The following is a 27965-nucleotide window of genomic DNA, read 5'->3' as shown; positions in this document are numbered from 1 at the left end:
AAGCTGCAAAATTCAAAATGGCGATCACTAAATTTAAAAATAAGGCCAAATTTGTCAAGATGGAAAACTTTGTTGCCAAATTAAACTTTAGCATTTTGGAAATAAGAGACAGACGTGGGCATACAAATGATAAGTGGAGTAATTACAAATTAAGAAAATTGTCTTTTCGTAATTATGGTAACTCATTGCAAGCTTTGAATCGCTCTCCAAAAGGAAGTACGATAGATATTATGGATTGGGATGTTAGAAATTGACAGGGAGAGAAAATTAGGTTTTTTAATACCCACGAATCTCATAATAAGATGTTATGGGATTCTAGAGCACATCATACATGGGTCTATAATTTTGATCCTTATTCCCTCAAAGGATTTAAGCAAGAGAGTAGCCACAAAGAATTTGAAAGTGATAAATTTTTTATGTGTATTTCAGAGGAAGAAAATCCAGATAGTGGAGGAACTAAAATGGGGGGTGATCTGAATCGATTGGAACCAACAAGATTAGAGAACTTTAAGGACAGGATGGTGACCTAGTATCTTATGAAAGAAGGGGATTTTTTTCCCTATATGATGTCCTTGGCTAGGTAAGATGAAAATTGTGTGTTACAATTTGTGAATAATTGGAATGATAAAAAGGTTACAATCAATGGTATTACATTTCAGGTCACAGAGGAGGTAATTGCCATGGCAAAAGGACTCACAGTGAAGGGCAAAAAATGGAAGAAAGTCACTAAACTATCGAATGAGGCTAGCATGAATAATTTGTTTGTAGAGAATGAGGAGCTAATTCGCTACAGAGGAGGGTTTAAAAGGGATAAGTTACCTAAGCCCTGGGATGATGTGTGTCTGGTCCTAATGAAGTATCTCACACTGGAAAGCAGGTTTGGAGTGTGCTATTATTATCATTTTCCATTGTTGAATCAGTTTAGAAATAGAGATTTCATTTCCATTCTATTTTTCCTTCTGCATTCGCTCCAGGATATGGTTAATGATATTAGGGAAAAAAAGAATAAAGGCTTAAACTTCACCATTATTCATCAGGGGTTAATTTTCTATCTGTATCAGTTCCACTTAGCTTTGTGTCCCCCTAGAGAGGTTTTAGTAGATAACCCCCACCATAGTCTAGGTTCCCCCCCAAGCTCCAATACGGGGACGAAAATCCATACTCCTAGGCCATCTCCTAGAAAGGATACTATGAAAAAGAAAAAACTTGACATAGCCCTAGAACAAAAGGGAAACAAGAAAATTAAAGTTGAAAAGGTGGTTGAGGTTGTTGGAGAGGATTCTGGTTAGCTCATTCCCAGGCTAGGATTAAGCAGAAGTCCATTAGATACCAGGTTGAGAAAGTTGAAGAAGATAGCTTAGACAATAACAGTGACAGAAGGGAGGAGGAAAATATTTTCAACTCCAAAAAGGATGAAGGTAATGAGGAGGGGGGGAAAAGTTTCAATTCTGGGAACATTTTAATGGATGATACTCAAACTCAAGTGTCGGACGGCAAAGAAAGGAATACTGAGACAACCCATGTTTCAACCAGCTTCTCACTTAAACCTATTAATTTTTGTGATCAGATGAGCAAAAAGGATAATTCCCCAATTACCATTTCTTCCCCTATTAAGGAAAATTTGAAGATTTCCTCTAACCCATGGGTGTTGTAGGATAAACCACAGGGACAAAAAATGAAGGAGGTTGCTGCAAAGAAGAGTGAGGAGCATAAAGAGGAGACTGAGGTGGTGGTGGAGCATTAGATGAACCTAGAGGAAAGGGTCAAAGATTTGGAGGAGGGTTTTTTCACCTTCTCCAAATTTGGACTTAAAGTTGCTCATGCTGCTACAACTACCTTCCAATTGCTAGCATAGGAGAAGGAGGAAGTTGGCTTGGACATGGAGGACAACAAATTACTCTTCGAGTTTCTTGTTGATGACTGAGCTCAAATTCTACTTCATGCAAAGGGAAAAGGGAAAAAAGAAATCTAAGTCTTTTTTAGTTCTATTCAATTATGGGGATCTAAGGATCCAAAGACTTTATATACTTTTTTGGCAGTTATGGTTTTGTTGGTATTTAGCTGTATTTAAGTTTTTATTAGGCCTAGGTGCCTTTATGGACTATGTGGTTAGTAGCTAGGTTGTTTCCTTTCTGGTTCTAGCTTTCTGGTCTATAGTTTAAGTCTCTACCTATTGGTACTCCTATTCTTTTTGTCTGGTTTTGTTACTGGCTGGTAATGTGTTGGTTACCAACCTTTTGACTATTAAGGGCCAACCCCCTTATTTTTGGTCACTTTTAATTTCAAAAACATTGAAAATATTTGTGTTGTTCTTCTAGATCCTATTGGCTTTTGGGATTCTACTGGTGTTGAGCCTTCTACAAAGGCTAGAGGTGATTTTCCCTATAGTGTAGATGCTGGTACCTTTTGTGGATGTGTGTTTTGAATTAGCATCCTGATATGAATTGTATGTACAAGGATATCTATTATCAATTTAGAGCTGAGAACAAAAATAATTGGTGCTTCTTGTTTAGCCTCCAATTAAAATAGGGCACAAAAACTGCATTAAACTTTCTTATTTATGACCTATTTGAGATAGATTGGGCTGTAGTTTATGCTAACATCTGTGAAGCATCTTGTATACCAATTGCATAGCTATGAGAGTGATGCTCCTATTTTGTTTATAGATTCACACATTCAAATTTCAAAATAACTATCTACACATTCTTAGTTTCTAAATTGAACATCCAATTGTCCTGGAAGAAAAAACAAGTTTACAGGATATAGGGCACTATTCATATAGGTGTAGGTGAACTATTCTCAATCATAAATTAGGGAAAGGCATCTAGAGTCAATACTAGCAGCTAGTGTTATGTTGGTCTAGGGCATTCCCATGCAACCCAAATTTACATAAAAATATAGTTCAAACTAATATGATCAAACAAAAACAAATACTAACTAATCTTATCTGTCTCAAAGGGTAGAGCAAGTCCTTATCCAAGTACATTTCACAATCTGCATGGAAAACATGCATTTGTAATCTATGGTAGGTGAATTCACCATGTTAGTTTAGAGTCCCAAGTTTGACTTCTCTATCAAAATTTTTTGGACCAATCATACTTTTGTGTGAGGGAATTTATTGACACATATGCAATCTTCTCTTTCCTTGGCATGATTGCATTACTGTTGACAGTGCATTAAATCCCACAAAGCATTCATATTAGTGAGAAAAATCAAGATTGGATTTGGGTCGCTAATGCTAGATAGCTCCCTTATTTAGCCCAAATATTTGATTAAGTTTTACCTAAAACTTCAAAATTTCCTTGTCATTTCCACTCCAGGCAAGTTTGCATATTGGAGTCTAGATACAATAAACTTGGAGGGCTTAACCTACAAGCCCAATTATGTAGTTTGCATTCAAATGATGAAGAGCTGAAGAGAACTTGTGGTGAAGGAGTATGACAACTCTAATACTACAACCTTGAGTGGCAAGGACCTCTTCTCTAATAAACATAACAAATTTGGTTTGAATTCCTCTTTCCCACATTTTAGTTTATTGGATAAGAGCATCAATGACTCTTTAATGCTTGAAAACTCTTTTGGTAGTCCATATGATGTCTCTGCACATTTCAATCCACCCATGGCCATTGTCCTTGTTGTTGTCTTAGGTATTTTCTTTTTTATGGGTTTTTTCTAGGTCTATGTTTTTGGTTATTCTTTATTCGAAGAGGATAATCCCAGGAGGGGAGATGGTGGGAATGGGAGGATGAGAGCTTCCCAAGGACTTAATAGAAGTATACTTGAGACCTTTCCTATGTTTAGTTATTCTCTAGTAAAGAGTTTGAAGCAAGGAAAGAAAGCACTAGAGTGTGCAATTTGTTTGAGTGAATTCGAGGATGATGAGACATTGAGATTGCTACCAAAATGTAATCATGCATTTCATCTTGATTGTATCAATATGTGGTTGTTTTCCCACTCAACTTTTCCCCTTTACCAGTGTAGTCTTCTTCTCGGAACCCATGGTGTAATATAAGGGCTTAGATTTGATGTAGAAGATCAACCTCAGCAAGAAACTAAGCAAGTTGTGGTTCTTATTGGAGTAAGGAATGTAGGGCAGGATATTGTAGACAATCAAGGTAGAGTACCAAATGAGATAAACAATCTGCGTAATGGAATAAATTCATTTGATGCTAGGGTTTCTAGAACATTTGCTGCCAGTGTTGACAATGAGCCTAGCACATCTACTACCAATGTTTCTCCCATTCAGGGAATAATGAATAGCTTTAGGCCTCTACAGAAGTGTAGCTAGAATATTAGATGTTCACACTCAATAGGACATTCATTGGTTAGCCTTGGAGGAGACCCTAATCACCCTTCTGAATTCTATATGTCAACTGATGATCGATATGTTGTGGATTTTGCCAAAGAGCTCATTCAATCATCTAAGAATGGTTTGCATAGAAGTTCTAGTTATGCAGCATTTTGTCATACTTGGTCACCAGGTCTCTCCAATGATAAAAAGAATCTTTGGGTGTATCCTTCGTCAATTAAGGAGGCACACCCATGTTCAAGTAGAGTTGTAGGAGCTAAATCTGATCAAGAATTTATGAGGGTTTCCCAAACTCATTTCAACCCAAGAATCAATTTTGACAAATGGGACATTTCTCTCCATTCCCCAATCTTATTGAGAACTTTTTCAGAGTGCAGAGCACCAAATTTCAAGGAGCAAGAAATGGCTTCCACTTCTTCAACATCTCATGGCAGTGATCCATAGGACCTCAATCCTTTTATTCAGTCTTTCAAAAAGGGTTTCAAGTGGTTGCCAGGAAGAGATAAGAACATGGCTATAGTTAATGGTTCAAAAACTTCTAGGATTATAGAAGGAGGTGGGTTATGTGCATTCAATTTTTTGATGTGAGATTTAAAATAGTCAAAATTGTATTCTTGAGTTCATAGAGAGAAGGAAGAGAAATGACTTAGGTGAATTTCACAACAAACATTAAATAATTTGATGATAGGAAAACTTCCCATAGCCTTCACATATAAAAAAGCCATTGAGAAGTACAGTTTCTGGAGGCAGATCCCAAGGTAGAAGCTATGTACCTCTAGAGAAGAAGCCAATAACACCCTTACCTTGCAACTCTTCTATGCTTGGAAACACCCCTTGAAAATCCATTGGTCCTCCTATAAAAGATCCTGGCAACCATTAACAAACATCCCATGACCCACATCGTAAGCTCTGGCTGCTGAATGCATAGAAGAAAAGAGAAAAAGGAAACAAACCTTCTGAAACCCTTGTGCGCTCTACAGATGGATTCTGAAAATGACCAACACACCTTTTTTTTTTCTTATATCTCGTTAACATCGCAATTGTAACATTGTTGTAGACACCTAAAAATCTTTTAGAAAATAAAGTATTTTTATTTTCTAAAAAAGTCCCTGTTGACATCATCATTTATTAATTTATTTATTTATTTATTTTTAAGCCATTAAATCCCTTTATCTTAATTAAAAATATTTAATTAAAGAATCCCTCCCAAAAATGTTTAAATCTTATTTAAATATTATTTCCTTATTAATTAATTAATTAATTAATTGACCAAAAATCCCAAAATAAATTATTATTTTTTTGCCCAAAACTTGGCCAATTTCCTTAAGACCACTAACCTCTTCCAAAATCTTTTAATCCTTCTTTAATTTCGATTAAAGGCTAATCTCATCATTTCCTATCCCTAATCCCAACTCAAAATATTTAATTAAGATTAAATATTAATCCTCATGTTTATTAAAAATGTTTTAATAAATATCTCCTCAACCCAAACCCTTGAAATAAATAAAACTTTATTTATTTTCTAAAAATCTTTTTTATCCTCATCCTAGGAAGTTCTAGACTCTTCTAGAAAGTCTTCATCCTCATCCAAAGCCTAGACTCTTCTAGAAGATGTCAATCCTTATCTTTAATCCTAATCCTAATCCCCTCCTAACCTTGTCACATGCCCTAAACATGGGTTAAGACTTGCTAACCCAAGCCAAAGTTAACAAATATCTCTTCCTTCACCCACCCTCATTTATTGCCATCCACTTGCCTATCCCTAAGCTAATCCTAAACCAGCCTACTTCATCCTCTAATCATTTGCACAATCCTAAGCAAGCTTAAAACCTTCCTAATCCAACCCAAGTCAAAATTCCTCACCCTCCAATATAAATGACCCTCAAATATCTCTTACACTCTCCTTCAATGCTCTTACAAAGCACTTATGAAGGGTCTTTATGAATATATTATCTCTTGATCCTCTTTTGTTGACTCATCCTTGCCCTTTCCTCCATCCTCTCACCCTGTGACATGTGTCACTCCCTAATTGGCTATAAGGAAGTACAATCTATGTTCTCTCCTCTCATTCAATCTGAGCCCTCCATAAGCTTTCTCCTTTCTTTCCATCTTAGCCCTCCATCCCTCAAGCCTCTTGCCTATAAATTGGATCCTTCCCCTTTGCAAAAACAACACAATCTAGAAAGTAAAGCCATAATGCCATTTTGAGAAGCCATTTTTTACATCAAATCCATTCACCAAAATCTATCAAAAACTCCATTGAACCCCATTTGAGCATTTTAGCATACATACATAATCAAGCCATGTTAGCTATTAGACACACCTCTACATCAAGTGATCATCCTCATTAAGAGAGCCTATCCATGGCTCATATTCTCATTTGAGAACTTCACTTTGTCTCTCATGAATTTATGTTAAATTAGTATGCAAATGCTTTTTGATTGTTTTAATTTAGTGTTTCTAACATACTAAAGTAGCATATACATTTGTATCCCATTACCTTCGCAATTGTGATTTTTTTGGGTTATAATTGAAAAAAAAAAGCCAAAAACATGTTACATTTGCCTGCTGTCACAAATTGACATCGCAAATTCACCCCTAATGTATTAGTGACATGATTAGTCACCACAATATCAACATGGCCTTGTTAGAGGTCTTTAGACAATTCAATCTAGAAATGCCACCTTGTTAGAGGATTTTGCAAATAGCTATTAAGCCAACTCTGTTAAGAGATTTGATAACTTCTACAATAGTTAGAGAGTAATAATTATATGACATGATTGCTAATGCAACTATATTTTTTATTTTAGATCTTAATTTTGGCTTGAATACTTGATCGTTCCTAATCAGATTAATCTTTGTCTTCCCACAAGGATATTCTTCTTATCCTTACAATTTTCTTCCTCTAAGCATCTTCTTATCTTCCACACTCTCTCACTCACATTCAATCCTCAACTTGACCTTATACTTATATTATATTCATTATCAAGTCAACTTGAATACAACATAGAATAATTAATATTCATCTCCTCAGTCAACTAGAACCAACAAACAAATCAATAAAACTCAATGTGCCAAAATGAGAAAATCCTTTGTTAGTTGACCCTAGTCAGTAGACACTAACACTAGAATGATTTTCCTATGTTAACCAAGTGAACTTGATTAACACTACATCTTCACAAACTTCCTTTGGTAACTAAGTGAGCTTGGTTAACACTAGTTCCATCCAACTTTCCTTTGTCAGCCAAGTGAGCTTGGTTAACACTTGACTTTTGTAAACTTCTCTTCAATTTTTGAGTAAGCTCAGTAGAAACTGTCTTCTAAACTTGGCAAACACTAGAATGTTTGGCAGACATAGGAAACTATCTTCATCGCCCGAGTTAGCTTGACATACACTAACTAGTAAAGATATAATAATTTGTGCAACATCAAAGACAATATAAAATTGATAAAAAATCTCCCTTTTTGGCATTGATAGAAATAGAACTTGTCATAATTCAATGAAATTTCAAAGCAAAATAAAGTAAGGAAAATATCCTTAGTTTTATTTTGATTCTCATCCTTGAGAACTCCCTCTATCAGTGTGTACTCCCTCTAACTTCAATTTCTCCGTTTGTAAGTAAACTCTATTTTGAACATCTTCTTCTAATAGAAACTCTCCCTCTTTGACATCAAACCAAGTTCTTCCTCTTTGACATCTTCAAACAAAATTTGTGTGATATGATACACATAAACTCTCCCTCTTTGACATCTTATACCAAAGGCAATATTCAACAAATATTAATGTACCTAATGTATAGATTCATATGCAATATACCCTTTCATTACTACATCAACTTGACTGATCTTCAACATGCACTGGTTGATGCATCACTAAGCTTCATTTAGTGAGCTTTAGATAGGGAAATAACCCCTAACTTAACTCTTAGCTATAGAAATGCATCCTTAGGTAATGTCTTTGTGAATATGTCTGCAATTTTTTCTTTAGTATTCACATATTCCAATCTTACCTCTTTGTCTTGCACCAATTTTCTTACAAAATAATATTTTATTGCAATGTTCTTGGTTTTGGTATGCATCACAAGAATCGTTGATATATTAATTGCACTTGTTTTATCACAGAAGATAACCACTGGGTCCTTGATTTCTACCTTCATGCCTGCCAACAGTTGCTTGAACCAAACAACATTGGAATAATTAATTGTTGTTCCAACATACTAGCCTCTGTTCTAAATTGAGAAATGCAATTTTTCTTCTTACTTGTCCAAGACACTAGTCTCTTACCAAGAAATAATGCTCCACAACTGGTGCTCTTTCTTTTGTCAACACTTCCTACCCAATCTACATTAGTGAATGCTTTAAAATCCAAATTGCCTCCTTTCTTATACCATATTCCATAGTCTTTAGTACCCTTCAGATATGTCATGATTCTTTTTATTGCCATCATATGATTTTCTTTAGGATTAGCTAAAAACCTTGCCACCATACCAACTGCAAGAGAAATATCAAGCCTAGTATGCACAACATATTGAAGTTTTCCAATCATTGATCTATATGTGGTCTGGTCTACCTCCTTAGGATCATTATTTTTAGAAAGCTTATGTCTAGTAGACATAGGTGTTCCAACTAGTCTTGAATCCTCCATTCCAAACTTCTTCAATATCTCCTTGGTATACTTAGATTGAGTAATGTAGATACCATCTTTCTTCTATTGAATCTAAAAACCAACAAAGAATTTGATTTCTCCAAACATTGACATCTCAAATTCCTTATTTATTTCCTCTAAAAAAGGTTTGCACCAATCATAATTTCTAGTAAACAATGTATCATCCACAAAGATTTTTTCCAACACAATCTTCTTGTCTGGTCCTTCTTTGATGTATAGGTTGTTGTTATCATTTTTTCTTTGAAAACCAATCATCATCAAGTAATTATAAATTATTTTATACAAAGCTCTATGAGTTTTCTTGAGGCCATACAATGCTTTGTGTAGTTTACAAACCATATCCCTTTGTCTAGGATCTAGGGTTATTCTATGTAAACTTTTTCAGAATGATAATTCTTGCTCTTAAAACTTGTCTTGCCCATCTTACCAATTTGAAAAAAATTTCATAGACCCATATTAGGTTTCCTCAAACTAGGAATACCTCTTACTCTTTTTTTTTTGCTTATCTTGATCAAGTTATCAAAGTTCACATGAGATAACCATTTATGCCATAACCATCTTTCTTCTACTTGGGCAAAAAAACATGAACTTTCAATAAGATATAGGTAGAATAAGTTACTTTTTGTTTGGTTACCAGACCCAACTAGATTTCATTTTTCATCTAGCATCTTGGCCTTCCAATTCATGAATTTTCACTTGAATCCAATGTTATTCAACTCTGCCACACTCAGTAGATTATGTTTCAAACCTTCAATCCCATAACCATTATCACATCTAAGTTCATTGGTTAGAGAAATACAACCTTTTCCTTTTATGGAACATGGTTCATTGTTTTCAAATCTTACACTTTCACCATCATAGTGTTTCATATGTTCAAAGTTTGTTTTGTCACTATTCATATGATGAGAACAACCACTATCAATAATCCATGTATCATTTTTGCTAACATGAGAAATAAGTATCAAATTCATATTTTATAGCAATATAGGCCATTTCATCATCATTACTACTATCTAAATCTTTAGCCATGAAATAAGACTTCTTATCTTTATCCTTGTAGTCTTTGTAGCTTTTGAAATCCTTATTTCCTTTATACTTGTTCTTATTTTCATCTTTGTCTTCTTTGTTTAGACACCTAGCAACAATGTGACCAACTTCTTCACAAGAAAAATAGATTAGAGGAATTTTACCTTTGTACTTTCCTTTTCCTATGGGATACCTTCTTGCAAGTAGTGCTTCAATGGCTTCAATATCACTATCAAAACTATCTTCCTCTTTACTTTTAGATTTTTTTCCTTTAGACTTTACAACTTTCTTCTTGAGTGACAACTTGGTTTCAAATGTAGACTCAAGATTGCTAGAACTAGGATGTTTTCAATCTTCTCACTAGAGCATCCAAGGTTATCTTATTATTTGGATCACATCTCATCTCTTAAATAGCTGACACTCTAATTGCATAGATAGGAAGAAGGGCATTGGTTACCTTTCTTACCATTGTTACATCTTCAATTGTCCCTCCAAAGGCTTTGATTGCACTAGCACCAGCTTTGATTCTGTCAACATATTTTGTAATTTTTTCATCCTCTCTCATGTTCATTTGATCAAACTAACCTCTCAATCTTTCTATCTTCACTCTTCTCACATTATCATCATCTCCATAGATATCCTTTATCTTTTTCCAAATCTAATGAGAAGTAGCACACCCTTTAACCTCATCAAATTCAATATAGTTAAGAGTTGATGCAAAGTCAATCATCGTGATATTATGATTCTTATTTTAAGCAATCTCCTCCACAGTCATTGTTCCAATAGGAACCTTATAATAAGCATTCAATTATTTTAGACCTAAATCCCTAATGGTTTCCAAATGTAGCTTCATAAGTTCTTTCCATGACTCAAAGTTATCTTTGTTCAACTTGGGAATCTCTCTTCTATAAGACATCTTGATCTTTAGCTTAGGTCCTTGAAACCTTCTCTACAAGCACCAAAAGCTTTGATACCGATTGTTGGAAATATAAGACGAGTAACTAAGAGGGGAGGGGTGAATTATTTACCACTAAAATAAATCCCCTATCCCTTAGATGTTAATACAAAATATAAACTCTGTTGGAACTATTGTTACTCAGTTAACACAAGCAGTCGGTTAACACTAACAATATGTTGTAACTTGGAAAGGATTATAATATCAAATATTACTTAAAAAATACTAAACATGTAGATCTTAAGATATTAATTATGATTAACCTTTATTAACTTATTTGCATACACATAAAATAAATAGCATGAACACAAGTGACACCAATATTTAATGTGGAAACCCAATTTGGGAAAAACCACCAATTGCAACTAGTTACTAATTTTCACTCTTCTAAAGTGAGAGTTGTTAGGAACCAACATTGTTAAAGGTTACAAATTACACTAGTAGGTGTGACCCCATTAGAGGATTTAATCACCCTTTTAGGAGCGGCCTTGTTAGAGGTCTTTAGAAACTTCAATCTAGAAATGCCACCTTGTTAGAGGATTTGAAAAATAGTTGTTAAGCTAACCCTATTAAGAGATTTGATACACTGCTACAATGGTTAGAGATTAAAAATCATATTACTTGATTGTTCATGCAACTATATTGCTGATTTTAGATCTCAATTCTAACTTGAATACTTGATCCTTCTAGATCAAATTAATCTTTGTCACCCAACAAGGATATCTTGCTTATGCTTCCAATTCACTTCCTCTAAGCATCTTCTTATCTTCCAAACTCTCTCACTCGCATCCAATCCTCAACTTGATCTTATACTTATATTATATTCATTGTCAAGTAAGCTTGAATACAACTTAGAATAATTAATATTCATCTCCTTGGTTGGGTACAACCAACAAACAAATCCATAAAACTCAATATGCCAAAACAAGAAAATTATTTGTTAGTCAACCTTGCTTGGTTGACACAAACACGAGAATGATTTTCCTATGTTAACCAAGTGAAATAAATTAAAATTTCATCTAAAAAAACTGCCTTTGGTAGCCAAGTGGTCTTGGTTAACATTGGTTCCATCCAACTTTCCTTTGTCAACCGAGTGAGCTCGATTAACACTCAACTTCTGCGAACTTCACTTTGATGCCTAAGTGAAATCAATAGGCATTATCTTCTAAACTTGGAGAACACTAGAATGCTTGGAAGACACAAGAAACTATCTTAATCACCCAAGTGAGCTCGTCATACACTGACTAGTAAAGATGTTAAATTTTGTGTAACATTAAAGATAATATACAATTGATCAACAGCTTCATCCACATAACTTGATTACATGTATTTTTTGCTACAACATAATATTCCTTAGCTATACTCTAAGAAATACAATCTTGCTTCTTACTTAGTCAAGAAACCAATATTTGATCACAAAAAATTGCTCCACCACCAGTGCTCTTTCTATCATCCATATTGCTTGCCCAATCCGCATTAGTATATGCACATAGAGTAAAATTGCTCGATCTAGCATACCAAATCTATAGTTAGATGTTCCTTTAAAATATATTAATATCCTCTTTACTTCTACAAAATGATGCTCCTTAGGATTAGCATGAAATCTAGCTACAATCTCAATTTCATTTGTTATATCAAGTCTAGAGTGAGTCAAATATTGCAGACCTCTAATCATGGATTTGTACTTATTCTACTCTATTGCAAGTGTCTCATCTTTGCTAGATAATTTGTGACCAATTATCATAGGTGTACCAATAGGTTTGCAACTTTCTAATACAAACCTTTTCACTAAGTCTTTCAAATACTTAGATTGTGAAATAAAAATGCCATTACTATTCTGCACAATTTGCAATCCTAGGAAAAAAATCATTTCTCCTATCATGCTCATTTAAAACCCAGTCTTCATTTCTTCAAAAAACTTATCAATTGCTTCATCATTACCTCCAAATATTATGTCATCAAAAAATATTAGTATTATTATAAAACCATTCTCAATTTCTTTCAAATATGAGTTACTATATGTTGTACCTTTAGCAAATCCAAGCTTTGCCAAATAATTGTCCAACCTTGCATACCAGGTTCTAGGTGCTTGCTTCAGACCATATATAAAATTCTTTAGTTTGCATACCATGTGTTTTTCTTCTATCAAAGGAAATAATTTAGGCTTCTCAATATATACATCTTCTTCAAGTTCTCCATTTAGAAAGGTTGATTTAACATCCATCTGATAAACCTTGAACTTCTTATTTTTTGCATAAGCCAAAAAAAAATTGTATTTCTTCCATTCTAGCTATAGGTGCATATGTCTCTTCATAGTCTTTGTCTTCTTGATGTGAATAGCCCTTGCATTCAAGTCTATCCTTTTTTCTCACAACTTCACCTTGCTCATTCATCTTATTTCTGAATACCTTTTTGGTTCCTACTATGTTCTTATATTAAGGTCTAAGAACTAACTCATATGTTTAATTCTTTACAATCTGATCTAATTCTTCCTTCATTTCTTGAATCCAATGATCATCTTTACATGCTTCATCTACACTTTTAGGTTCAACTTGAGATATCAAACATAATCTCCTCATTTACTTTGTTTCTTTTCATCACACCTTTGTCTTTGCTTCCAATTATCTTCTTGAGAGGGTGATTCTTTGTCAAATTCCTGTTAGGGGTAAGAGTTGACATCTCAACTCTTAACTCATCTCTAGGTTCAAATCTCATCTCTCCTCTATTCTCAATAGTTAACACATCATTAAGCAAATTATTATTAGTCATAAAGCAAACTTTTTCATTTTGTCTAACAATTCTAGAATTATCTTCTTCATCTGAATTATAATCTATCATCTTTTCTTTAGTTCAAAACTTTTCATCAATCCTTACATTTACACATTCAAATATTTTCTTATTTATATAGTTAAAACATATGTATGCCTTGCCTTTTAATGAATAGCCAAGAAACATAAATTTATCACTTCTTGGATCAAACTTACCAATGTTATCATCTCTCTTAATGTAACATTTTCTCCCAAATATTCTAAACTGATGGTGAATGACCAAACCATAGTTCATAAGGTGTCTTTTTCATACCCTTTCTAATATATACTTTTTTTAGATTGTACACTATTGTGTTGACTTCTTCTCTCCAAAATGTTTTAGAAACATCATTCTCAAACAACATTGCTCTTGATTCCTTTACTACTGATTTATTTCTTTTCTTAGCAATCTCATTTTTCTTAGGTGTTCTAGGTGAGGATAACTATCTTTTACTTCCATTCTAAATTCACAAAATATGTTAAACTCTCTAGAGGTAAACTCTCCTCTATCTAATCTTAAACACTTTATCTTAACACCAAATTCATTCTCAAATATATTCTTAAATATTTGAAACTTCTCAAAAGCTTCAGATTTCTCTTTCAGAAATCCTACCAACATCATTTTAGTGAGTCATCAACAAAAATCATAAAGTACCTTTCACCATAGAATCCTCTTGTACTTGAAGGACCACTCAGATCTATGGGAACAATCTCCAACTTCTCTATGGTAGTGAACTTCTTGCTAGGAAATAATATTTTCTTTTGTTTAGCCAAAATTCATTCTTTGCAAATAAAATTAGTAGGCTTTTTTATCTTAGGCAAGTATCTAACTATAAACATACTACTAACTTTCACAAAATTATCAAAATTTATTTGACAGAATATTCTAAGCCACAACCAACTATTGTCCACTTTAGCTACCAAACATGTCATTTGAGTAGGATTAAACTGAAATACATTACCTCTGGATCTTGTGCATGTTCCAATCATATTACCATCTTTGTTTTTGATAATGCATGTCTTCTCAATAAATTTCAACTAATAACCCTTGTCCACCAACTATCCAACACTCAAAAAATTATGCTTCAATCCATCAAAAAAATAAACATCATCAGTGTTAGTTTTACCATCAAGAGTAATGGATCCAATTCCTATTATATGATAGGTTGCATTGTTACCAAATCTAACAATACCTCCATCATGATTCTTGAACTTAGCAAACTTGTTCATAGCACCAGTCATATGATGTGACCAACCATTGTCAATTATCCAATCAGATTTATTTTCCACTTGGGAAATTAGAGCTCTTTCTTCACTAATTTCTCTATCAAGATCATCTTCCTTGATAGCTACAATTCTTAATTCATCATTACTTTCACTTTGACCTTTCTCATCTGATTCTTCATCTTCATTACTATACAAACAATTTCTATCTCTTCTAGGCATGAACTTTCTCTTATACTTTTTTTCTCTTTTAGGACATTTAGATGCATTATGACCAAATTCATCACAAGTCCAACATTTAAAGATTTTCTTACCATATTTTTCTCTTCTCACAAGAAGGGTTATGCCTTCCTCAATCTTCTTGCCTTCATCAGATCTGTTGCTACCAAAAAAATCCCCATGTTTCATTGCACTCCTCGTGAGATTAGGTTGAATTTTCAGGGCACTGAAAGTTGTATCAACACTTGCTAGATCTCCAAAATATATTAGATCTACTTTTGTAGCTACTAATCTTCCAAGAAACATTTCCTTAGTAAAATCTTTAGTGAAAGGTGTCAATAGTTGAATCATCTAAGCTACTTTCTTGAATGGTCAAACTTTTCAAGATCTTCCATACTACCTCATCTTCTTCTTTGGTTCAACCGCAGGACTAAATTACTGTAACAATTTTGGGTATTCTACCAATATAGCTTCTTATAGATTCATCTTCCATCATCTTAGCATCTTGAAATGCATATACCCAACTCTGCAATCTAATTTTCTTTGCATGTGTATTATCTTAAATAGTAGATTCTAATGATTTCAAAATTTCTTGAGATGCTTGGAGGGAATTTATTTGACTATATCCATTCTCTAGAAGAGCTAATAGTGGGGATTCTCTAGCTCTCATGTTACACATGAATAGATCTCTCTCTAGTTCACTGCATTCCTCAAGTTATTTTTCTTTCACAATCATCTTCTCACTCTTTGTCAAGATCCAATAACCCAAACCCATGCACAAGTCTTCATCTTCTACTTCCAATTGTCATAGTTGGCCCCATCAAATCTAGGACTATCCTTTTTGAAAAGATTCTCCATCAATCGCCCAATGTTGTTAAGTTTATCGTTCAAGGACCTAAGACTCTAATGCCAATCATTAGAATATATAGTCTACCAATATAACTGAGAGGTGGGGTGAATTAGTTATACAACTAATATCACAATGATCAACCTTATTAGACTTTAACCATATGAGAAGTATAATCAGAAACCAAAACAAGATGCTCATACACAATAGCACTAGATATGTTAACTAGGGAAACCGTTAATCAGAGGGAAAAGCCCAGTGGGGATGGCACCCACAAGGTGATGTACTAATATAAATGTTATTTACTAGAGGATGGACCCTATTAGGAGTTTATGAATACATTTAGTACATATGAGTCCCTATTAAGAGACTTTGAATCCTTGTTAGGAGAATCCAACCTTGTTAGGAGTTCTGCTAAACCTATTAGCAGTTGTGGAAGACAACTAGATCTACTTCTCAAATAGCTTCAAGGAAAAGACCAATGAACCCACTATCCAAATGATCTTTGTATTATTCCTTGTAGGATAATAGAAATCAAATATACTTCCTTCTTCTTCATTTGTTCTGTTAACTGGACCTATGCTCCTTTTAATCTTGTAACCATATCACAAATCTCACATCCAATAATCTCTTGGATCGTTTACTCATATTCACCAAACACTTTTCTCTTTTTCACACTTTAAACTTTATACAATGATCACCACACTTTCCAAACAAGGAAAATAGTTTTTCTTTATACCATATATTCAAAATAATTCCTTGAGTCAGCCTTGAGGCTTTCCCAATTCATTATAATTTATAATTATAATAGCATTGTCAACTCACGATCTATATAAAACTTCACACTTGTGATACAAAGGCTCATGCACTTGATGACATCACCAAAAGATTGTCCTCTATCACTACTTGACTACACATCTCCTCATTACATCTCAGATGAAAGATATCAAGAAACCATCAGGAACTACTTTCCTAATTCTCTATCTTTGAACTTCTCTCTAGAAATTAGGTACAACTTCCATACATCTTTGACTTAGACTATATACACTAAACCATTGTTGGTCTCAGATTGGTTTTGACAATTGAGTGTCAACACACTTGACCAATTTCTAAGTTGATTTTGAGTATGATATAGATGTCAAGCCATAAATTCAATAGGTGCTAAGTGAACTTTAGGTGTCAAGCAAGTTTCAAGTGTCGAGTGACAAGTGATGTTGAGTCACTATAAGGTGTCAAGCAAAGAATAAATGTTGAGTGAGAAAGAGTTACTATAGATAATAGGATTCAAACAAGATAGAAATCCTATATGTGTCAAGCATTAGCAATCACTAAGTGCTAAGTAACACAGAATTAGCATATGAGTTTGTGCCTTCACAAACTCAGATGTAAACCATTTTTGAGCTGACTCGAGATGAATCTCAAAGGATCTTAAAGATAAGATCAAATCTTTTACATTCCCTATGTAATCAACATGCAACCAATTAGAAAAATGGAGAAAGCATGAAACCAATAGGAAAATTTTAAAGATTTGAGCAGGAAAAGATGGATGAATATTGATTATGGATTCATACCTAACCTTAATTCTCAAAGAAATTATAAGGAGGTCAAAACCCCATAATTTGTGTGCATAAGAGAGCTGAATAGAAGAGTAAGAGGTCATATGGAAATGCATGAAGTTTTAAAGGAAGTTAAAGGGTTGTAAAGATTTAGAGGAAGATCAACAGTGCAAAATCAAGTTGATTAGAATAGAGTATCAGCATTATGAATAGAGAATTATTAGTCAAGAAGGATCAGATCAAATTGAGTAGAACAGGGATCTAGAATCAGCAATTGAAGATTGTAAGTTATCAGGTCAAGACATTCTACTTTACTTTCTAACCATTGTATTAGGAGAATGAAAATACTATGATGATAGGTTGGCTTAACAACTTTATTGTAGATCCTTAATAGCATTGTAAATCCTTTAACGAGGTGACATTCCAAGTGAATGTTTGTAAATCCTTTAACAAGGTAGGCCTTTCATAGGGAAGACCATTGTTGATGGTCAAACTTTGTAACCCTAACTAGTTACATATTGTTGCATTGATAATTTGTGAGTGTCATCCCCACTCTAGTTTTACCTTGTCATTTTGGAGGGTTTCTATGTGACCAAAATCTTGTGTTATCTATTTTCATGCATGTCTTTACTTTCATGTTTATTAGAGATGTTAAATACATGTGATTAATCTCAGTAAAAAAAATTTAGAGCTTAAAGTTTGTTACTTTTGATTCACCCTGCCTCTCAGAAGTAAATCTTCCCACTTGTAAATTCCAACAATTGGTATCAGAGCCAAGTTCTCACAAGGAGAAGCTTTATAGCTAGGAGAGAAAGATCTATAAATGGAAGTATACAAACTTGGGAAGATCATAGAAAAATAGGAAATTGAGATACACCTCATTTTGCATTCTCTGGAAGAAGCTAGGGAAGAATTGAGGAAATCCTTAAAGAGAAGAAGAGAGATTTCCATAGCTGAGAATGATACAAAATACAAGGAGATTGACACCTCAAAAGTATTTTCAAATGAAAAATCCAAAGAGTTTGATGCAGCAATAGTAGACTTGATGGAGAAGAATAGAGCCCAAGTAGAAGAAATTAGAACTCTCATGCTTGAACAAGAATCTCAAGCCATGATGCTTTGTGAAGTGATTGAACAAAAGAAAAGAGTCATTGAAGATAAGGATATGATAGAAGAGGACAAGATAAATCTTACCAATGGATTGGAAGAAAATTCAATGGAACTTGCAAGAATTTCCAACATGTAGCTAGACACCCTAAGCTAGATAATGAATGCAAATCATGAATTGAATGTTAAGGACATTGAGATCTCCGCACTGAAGATGCAAAATGAAAAATTGCAAAACAACTTGAAAAGAGAAAAGGATATTGTAGAGAGCTTCAACAAACCTAATGAATCCATCAAGTACTATGAAAAGCTACTAAAATCACCAAGAGCCAACAATGATACTTCAGGACTAGGATACACTAGCACTAAAAAAGGAGAATCATCCAAGACTATAGAAGAAAGAAGTGACAAAGGTAAGAATACTAGACCTACTTGTCATTTGTGCGGTAAAAAAGTACATTCCTCTAATGTGTGCAAGATCAAGAACACCCATCAACATGAAAAACCTAAGAATATGGGTCATTATCACAAGTGTAGCAAGCAAGGACATCAAGCACATGACTACAGGACCAGAACTATCAGGACACCAAGATTTGAAGGTCACTACTACAATTGCAAGAAGTATGGACATAGAGCTTTTGAGTGTAGATCAAAGCCTATATGGACATCTAATTAACCAACAAGGTCAAAAAATCATAGATATCACTCTAATTGGGACTACAACACTAGGTACAATTATCACTATTGTCAGGAATATGGACACATTCCTAAAAAATTGCATAAGAACACATTTTATTAGAAACTATAGTAGATGGTTGAGCCAAACTACATGTTTTATTTGCTTGAAGACTGGTCATATAAGTAGAAATTTTCTAACAAGGTCAAAGGTGCCCAACTCAGAGTTCAACAAAGCAAAAGAGAAGGTAGATGTTGAACACATTAAAGGAGAGATGAATAAAACATGGAAGAAGAAAGATGGAAGTAGCACATCCAATGGAGGGATCACTTCACCCAAAAGGTCAAGTGATCACACTTTATCTAACTAAGCAAAAGAAGGCATGTCGGACTAATATTTAATGTTTTATCATACATTAGTTCCTAGACAAGTAAGAACTAAAAAGGAGAAATTAGCATGAGTAGAGATGCAAAGTGAAATTTTTATAAGTATTGTCGAGTTGCCCTCTGGAGCTAAGTAAAGATCCAGTACATGTCAAGTTATCTACCAAAGTTATTAGAAGCCTAGTTAGTAGTAGATGTCGAGTGAAAGGAAATTCTAGTTGAAGTCAAGTAAGGGAAACTCCATTATATGGTGAGTGGTAGAAAGACAATGGAAGTCGAGTAAAGAAAAATTTCTTAAGAAGCTGAGTGGATAGTTGTAAATGCACTAAGCATTAAATGCTATGAAACAGGGGGTATATGTTCACATTTTGAATCATTTTTCACCATTGTGATCAAAGAGAAAAAGACAAAGAAGACTGCAAAGTAATTTCCAAGCAGAATTTTGAGCATTTAAGCATATTTCTACAAAGATTCAGCATATTTTCTTTGAATTCAAAGTATTTATACTAGTCTCGAGCTACGCAGTTTCAAATTTTCTTCATGTTTGAACCCTAGTTCAAAGAAATGGCCTCTAGTTTGAGGAAACCTTAGGAGAAAGAACCATTTGAAGTTCAAATAGTGTTAAATGAAGTTAAGCAACCTAATTTTTTACCTATCCCAAAAGTTGCCTACAAGAATGACCTGGTCAAAGCTCTATCTATAATTCCTCCTAAGGTAGTAATGGTGCAAGATGTTAGGAGATTCTATAACTAAAAGATAGGTGCAATTGGAGACATGGAAATTAGAGAGGCATATGAAAGATTGTGTGAAAATGGAGTTTTGAAAGAAGAATATCAAATCGTTGTGGGGAAGGGCTTAGCTTGTGCCCTAGAGTTCCATACTATTTTCAAAACCAAATGGATCAAAATTGTGTTGAGTAGGATTCATGATGGATTTTTATGGTTAGAAGATGGCCTAGTCAAAATATCAAAAAGAATTGTTCACAGGGTAACAGGGTATTCAACCCTAGATTGGCCCAAAACCCTAAAGATTGACTCCAAAGAAGTCATTGAGAAGAATATAGAAGCCAAATGGAACAAGAGAGGCATGACCATAGATACTATTAAGGATCCTCTTATTGATTTTTCTATTAGAGTAATTTCCCACAAGTTTTATCAATCTATCAGACTCAATAGTGTTCCATGCATTGTAGTAGATGGAGGCTACAAACTTGTTAAAAAGGATCATACCTATGATCTAGTTGAATTGCAACTATAGCAAATCAATAAAAATATTGGAGCTATAAGAAGAACTAAGGGAGCCCCAAGAAAATTTGGTGCAATTTTGATTTGTATATTCTTTTATGTACAGAATGAATTTTCATCTTTTGGAAAGGTTAGCTGGAAGATAAATAGGTCCATTGTAGCCCAGGTGAATGAATATATTGAACAAATGGGGGTGAATTTTGAGACATTAATGAATAGCTATTTTAAATATTTCAAGAGTTCAATGAAGCAGAGACTTAAGATACCTATTTCATTAGTAGAGCAGCATAAAAAGGACATTTTCTTTCTTGTTGACATTGATTATACTTACATTCAAGTAGCCATACCAAGGGTGAGATGGCTTAGACCTCTTGGGTATGAGATAAACATTGATGAGGCATCTGTAACCATAGTAGATCTACTAGCAGAGGAAATAGGTAAGAGTGCACCACATTTTGGCACATATGATGTGGTGAGATCCAAAGTAGACATGGAGCTAAAGATAACTTCTACATTAAAAAAAAAAAAGGACAAACTAATGAAGAAGCTCAAAGTTGAATTTGGAGAAGGGGCAACTAAGGCAGAGGAAGAAGAAGATGAAGAAGAAAATGAAGAGGAACAAGGGCAAGGGCTAGTAGCATTAAACCAAGGCATGGGTGGGGATGCTGAAGAAGAAGGTGTCAAGAAAGAAAAAGAAGCACCCAAAGCACAACTCGAGAAGAGGAAAGAGCAAAAATAGCTAGTAGTATAGCCTAAAGAGAAAAAGAAGGCTAAGACAAGCCTAGCAAAACCTACCACAAGGGAAGATACAAGGGCAACAACTAAGGTGGTAAAATAATAGGAAAAGGAGAAAGCCATAGACCAGGAAGGTCAAGCATAGAAAAAGAGGAAAAAATATGTGGCACCTCTAGAGTTAGATGAGGAGAGGATAGAGTCACATGACAATGAATAATTTAGAGTGGTAAGTCATACCACTAAATTTGAATTAGAAAATGTTTCTGACAATATTAGGGATAATATAAATTTGACTAGATTAAAAACTATTGACTTCAATAAGTTAAGTAGAGAGAAGAAAAACATAGTGGAAGAATCAATCTACACTATGATGGCCAAGTTCAAGAATACTCCACTTGAATTGGATAACACCATGCCTAAGGAGCTATATATAATTATAGAAAATAAATGGCATTATTGCCTAAAAATGGAGAAAGAAATAAGGGAGTCAAATTTGGCTCATGTAATGCTTGATCTCACTAAAGGTCAAATAAACAAGGCAAGCAAGAAACATGGGAGCAAATTTGCACCCAAATACAGAGCCTTTAGCATACTTCAGAATAGAATAGAGGATGTTGTAAAGAAGTCCACACAAATGTAAAAATTGATCTATGGGCTGACTATATTCAAGGAAGGACAAGAAGATCCCTTTGAGGGAAAAAATAATGATAAGGAAGAAGAGGAAAAAGAAAAGGAGGAAGAAGGAGAAAAAGAAAAAGAAGAGGTTACAGTGGAGAAGGAGACATAGAAAGGAGATATGGCAACAGTTGAAAAGTAGCAATAGGAATAGAGTGTGCAAGACACAAAACTACCACCACCTAGTCCTCTAAATGCAAAACCTACATCTATAGAAACAATTATTTTGAAAGTTGTTCCTAACACCTCTAGTCAGAACATTAACTCATTAACTATAGAGGATCTCAAAAAGATCCTTCACCAAACCATATTACAAGCACAATGGTGTATTAATCTAGTCTTGGTGAGTATAGAGGAAATTTAGAAGGTAGTAGTTGAGATAACCAAGGAGAAGGTGAATCCACAAGAACCACTTTCACAAACTATAATAGCTACAAGTGGAAAACCACAAGAGCAACAAGCACAAGATACATTTGCTAAAGTTGATTCCATAGTGATAGTAACTACAACTATTGAGGAGCAAGCAAAGGAAAAAATAGGACAAAAGGATACCTCTGATCCTATAGCACAGAGTCAAGGTGCACCTCCTCTGATCACTATAATAGATCAAGGAAGAACTAAAGCAGACAAGGAGGAGAGCCCTAAGGAGGAGGAACAACATGTAATCCAAACATTAGTCAATTTTCCTACTACAGGGACTCCTACTAGAACTACTAAGTAGTCAAGCACTGATGTAGTAACATTGTAAATATTAGCACCAAGCTCAAGTTCTACCAAGGTAGCAAGGGTACTTCACTATGGAGACCCTGCACTTGGTGAGGAGATAGGCATACCAAGCTATGACTATAAAACAATGAACATAGCACGAATCAATGAAGTGCAAGAGGTAGTGGAAAAGAAGAAGAAACAAGAGATACTCGAAAATGATTATAGGCAAAGGCAAGCACTAATTGAAATCAAAAAGATCTTTCTTGATGCATTCAGCTTGCCAGTACTTGATGAGACAAAGCCCATCATGGAGCAATTATCCAACATAGTGGACTTGGTACAAAATGAAGACCTAGATACCAATGCTAAATTACTTGAGTGGTCTAAGAAGAAATTTCAAATGAACGTAAATGAGAAAATATCTGGTGAAATAACACTCCCTCAAGTAAAACTAGCAAAGAAGGTTGAGAAGGTGAAAGCAGTACTTGAGAACATATTCTCATTGTCCTCCAAATTGTGTGATTCCTCATACTTCACACAAAAACAAGCTAGAGGATATTGAACTTGGAGAGGAACCTCAAAGTATCTAGCACACAGCTACCAAAGGATTCAGCTCAAAGTGAGAAGTATTTTTCTACAATGTTTCATACTCAAAAGGAATTAGCTATACTCATAGTAGATGAGGCTAATATCAAGGCCGAGTTGATATAGATATAGTCTACAATAACCCCACACATCAAAGTTTTGCACAAAGAGATGGCCTATGCAGAGAATGTTTTGAAGAAAGATCCCAATCATTCTACATTGGAAGGCATGGTACACCTTGTAGCAGAGATAGCCATCTAGCATAAAGTACTAGAAATTGCATTAGAGAATTGGGATGCTGCTCTAAAGATTATTATGGAGGTAAATAAATCATTTTTGGCTAAGTATTCAATTCATTCATAGGACCCTTTAACATAGGTGTCAAAAAGGGAGAGAATTAATAAATTGGGGGAGACATACATTTTGAACTAGACAATAAATGGGGAGATACCCAAAAGGGGGAGATACGCAAAGGGGAAGATGATAAACTTTTGAGTTTTGAGGAGAAATAAGGAGATATAGCCAAAAGGATACAAAAACTACAAGGAGATGTGTAAAAGGAGGAGCAAACACAGAGCAAAAATAGAATAGATAGAAATAGATTAGACAAAGAAAGGAATGTGTTGGTCTAATTTTTGGAGGATAAAATTTTCCCCAATTAAGGTGCAAAAAGTCAAAATTGGATCCATTGTTAGAAACTAGGGTTTTTGAGTTTTTATTTTGCAAATTTTTGAAATAATTTGAAAACCCTTGTTAAGCCCTAGGTCTCATTCATTTTGATTTTCATTTGGCCATGAACATTTTTAAAAATACGAATATTTCTTGTCTAGTTAAAATATTCTGTGCCCCCCACTGACCTTTCTCCTCTTAATGTATACCATTTGATCAAAGTAAGGTCAGTGATAGCCACATTTTTTCTATGATGAGATGCAAGTTTTTTACCCAATGCAACATAGAAACTACCGTGAAACTGAGTAATGATGTCATGAAAATGGACGCACAGTAAGCAAAAAATGTTCTGCTTCAGAAGTTTCAATCTCATGCATCTTGTTAGGGCTATTAGAACTAGAAAGGGAACCAAGAATTATGAAGTGCAAAATACATCAACAGAATTTAGTTTTTTTGATGGGTCGCTATGTCACTATCTGAAAAAATTATGCATCCTGCCATTAGCAATATAGCACCTAATTGGAAGAATACATATCATCGTAGCTTCCAAGTGGGGTGGTGCATGTATGATTTTAATATTATGTCAAAAGCATTAATTAGAGTAATTATAATTTAACATGTATTTATCTTTCCAACACAAAATTTTTACAAGGCACCAGGGGTCTCTATGTCACGATCAAAAAATAAATGAGCTTCACCATTAGTGACATAACGCCCATCTAGAAAATGATAGCGTAGTAGCAATTTCATAAGGTGGGCCCTAGGAATTTGCTTTGTTAGATATGAGTCACACAACCTTTCAACACGGTGGCATCCATTTGGATATGTATTGTGCAAGAAAAGAAATTGAGGACATGAGAGGTCACTATATCACTATCAAAAAAACTTTGCACCTCACCATTAGCGACATAGTGCCCAACCAAAAAATGGGAATGTGGTGGGATGTAAGCCACGAGGTAATATAACAAGGATTAAAATATTAATGCATGAGCCACTTGGACAATACATTCTCATGTAATCAATAACTTGGACCCACACCCCATTCATAAATCAGATGAAAGATTTTGATCATTCAATCAAGCTTAGATCGACGATTGTCAATACCTCACTATGGAAAAATGTGCACTTTTTACTCTATGCAACATAGTAACCATGGGATCCACCACATCTTATGCATGTCATGCAGTTTCCTTGCCCTCAGATCAATCTCAAATCTATAGTTGTTGCTATCTTGCTATGATAAGTTGCTCAAATGATATGTATCGTGACAGCGACTAGGCGCCCACCATATTTCTCTTAAGTAATGCATCAAATATTCTCCACATGATTAGTATAGAATCAATGATTGTCACTACTTCATTATAGAAAGATGCTCACTCTTTATGTATAGTGAGGTACCAACTCAATGACACGTGTCCTCAGTCATCAGTGGGTCCAAATTGAAATGCCAACAATTAAGGAGATATACACATGGCTAAATCTCATTAGGTTGACTACCAACATGTCAAGTAGAATATGAGTCATCTCTTCTTGCATCCCTAGATTGTAGGACTTTTTGAAAATCAATTGTGTAAATTTGAACCTAGAAGGTGGTACCACTCTGTTCATTTATGAGGAATGAAAGCTTCATGTGCAAAAGATAAATAGAGTATAATATAGAATATTTCACTAGTTCCTTCTCACGTGAACAAAGATTGCAAGTTTTCTAAGCAAAAGTCATAATTGAGAAGACTATGTCAAGCTGGCGTGAAGTAGTTTCCCATTGTTCATGAAGACATTGCAAAATTATAGAGACAAACAAGCAAAGAATCAAGTAAGTACTTACACTATAATCTTTGTAGTGTCTCAGTTTCTAAAAATGATAATCAAAGATGCCTCCAAAGGAGGGGTTTTCTGGTCAAGAGAATTATTTCGATAGGAATGTCCATGATGATTTGCTTGAGCTGCTCCCTAATTCCACTAGTGAAACTGTACAAGTTAAAAAGCTAACTTCATTAAATCCTAGGTTGAGAATAGCAGATCGATTGTATGAAGAGGGGAATTGACTCTAGGATGCTAATACCTCTCAAACTAGTCTAGATTTGTTTAAGAAATGGTTTTTAGAGAGGAACTTGTTTGCCCCACATGCCAATATCTGGAATTTTGATTCAGGGAAATTGGTGGTTCCTAGTGTCTTTATGGATAATGACCTCCTTGAGGTTGTGGAAAAAAACTATGACCAGGCCATTAGGGTTATGAGAAGAACTCATGGTGAAATCCTGATCATAATCAGCCTAGAGGAAATTAGGGAAGTTTTTGGCTTAGGGCCTCTCACTAATTACCATGTGCCAATTGATTTCAAACAGTTAGAAAAATAATACATGTCAAAGAAGGATGCTATTAGGAAAGGCGCACTAAGGGCACATATAGGTAAAATTGGAACTCTTCCAGCAATAACAGTAGCCTCCAGGGAACCTTTCAAAAGGGCATACTTCAATACCAAGGCTGCGGAGATATATAGGACCTTGTGTAGAGTTTTTGGAAAAGATGAAGAGGAGTTTATGCCTGTGGATTTTATGTACATGATTACTCAAATTTCCTCTTTTGGTGTGGAAATAATTTTTTATTTTTCTTCTTATTTAGCTGAGGAAATTCACAATGGCATAGTTGGGATTGCTAAGGGAAAAGCGGAAAAGATTTTTGGTCACTATTCTTTGATAATGCACATGTTTCTGTTTAAAGGAGCAACATATTTTGGAAAAGAAATGCAGTTGAATAGGGAACAAGATGGGGAAGCACTGCCAGTCCAACTATGGAGTGTAGATATGACCTAGGAAGCAAAGAAAGCTAGTTTTGTCAAATTTGATACATATTTTGCTTCAAAAGTAAGATGTTTATTATTGAATAACAATTCTAGAATACCAAGGCATTGGCAGGTTTTATTAGGCCCCTAAACAATCCTAGTGGTTTAAAGGTTTCAAACAGTTGGAGAGACATCATCCCATATTGAGTCTCAACTGTTATAAGGATTTATGGTTTCAAAGGAACACCCCATGTACTACCTTACAAAGTGCCCTTAAAGGTAGGAGTAACTGAATTTTTGTGGCAATTGGGAGGATTGGACGAAACCTTTTTGTTAAAGAGGGGGAGGGGGTCAATTTTTCCTACTTGTACAGTGGCCCATCAATTTGTAATCACAAAATGCAGTTGGCTTTCTTTGCACAAGATTTTGGATCCTTATAAGATGGTTGTTTCTCACCCTCGTTTTTGTGACTCTGAGGGATTTTATCATTTGGCTCTAAGACATAGAATTAAGCTTTGTAAAATTGAGCATCAATTCTAGTTTCCTAATGACATAATAAGAAATGAATACTCCTTGCAAGAGTAGGAGACTTAAAAGGAAAACTGGAGAGTCTTCTCTAAAGTTTTGGATTTCATTCATTGCTTTGATGCAGATTATAGTCCTTTAGACAATGTTGTTACAACTACAAATAAGATAAATAAACTCATGAATACCTTTCTTGAAATAATGGATGCAATGAATGAAAAGAAGTAATTCTTTATTAATTTTTACCTAAATAAGGCTAGGGAAGTA

This window comes from Cupressus sempervirens, chromosome 5 (assembly GCF_028749045.1).
Source record: "Cupressus sempervirens isolate cs-2001-9-10 chromosome 5, ASM2874904v1, whole genome shotgun sequence".
In the NCBI taxonomy this organism is placed as follows: Eukaryota; Viridiplantae; Streptophyta; class Pinopsida; order Cupressales; family Cupressaceae; genus Cupressus; species Cupressus sempervirens.
Note: the sequence above shows the minus strand (reverse complement) of the source record.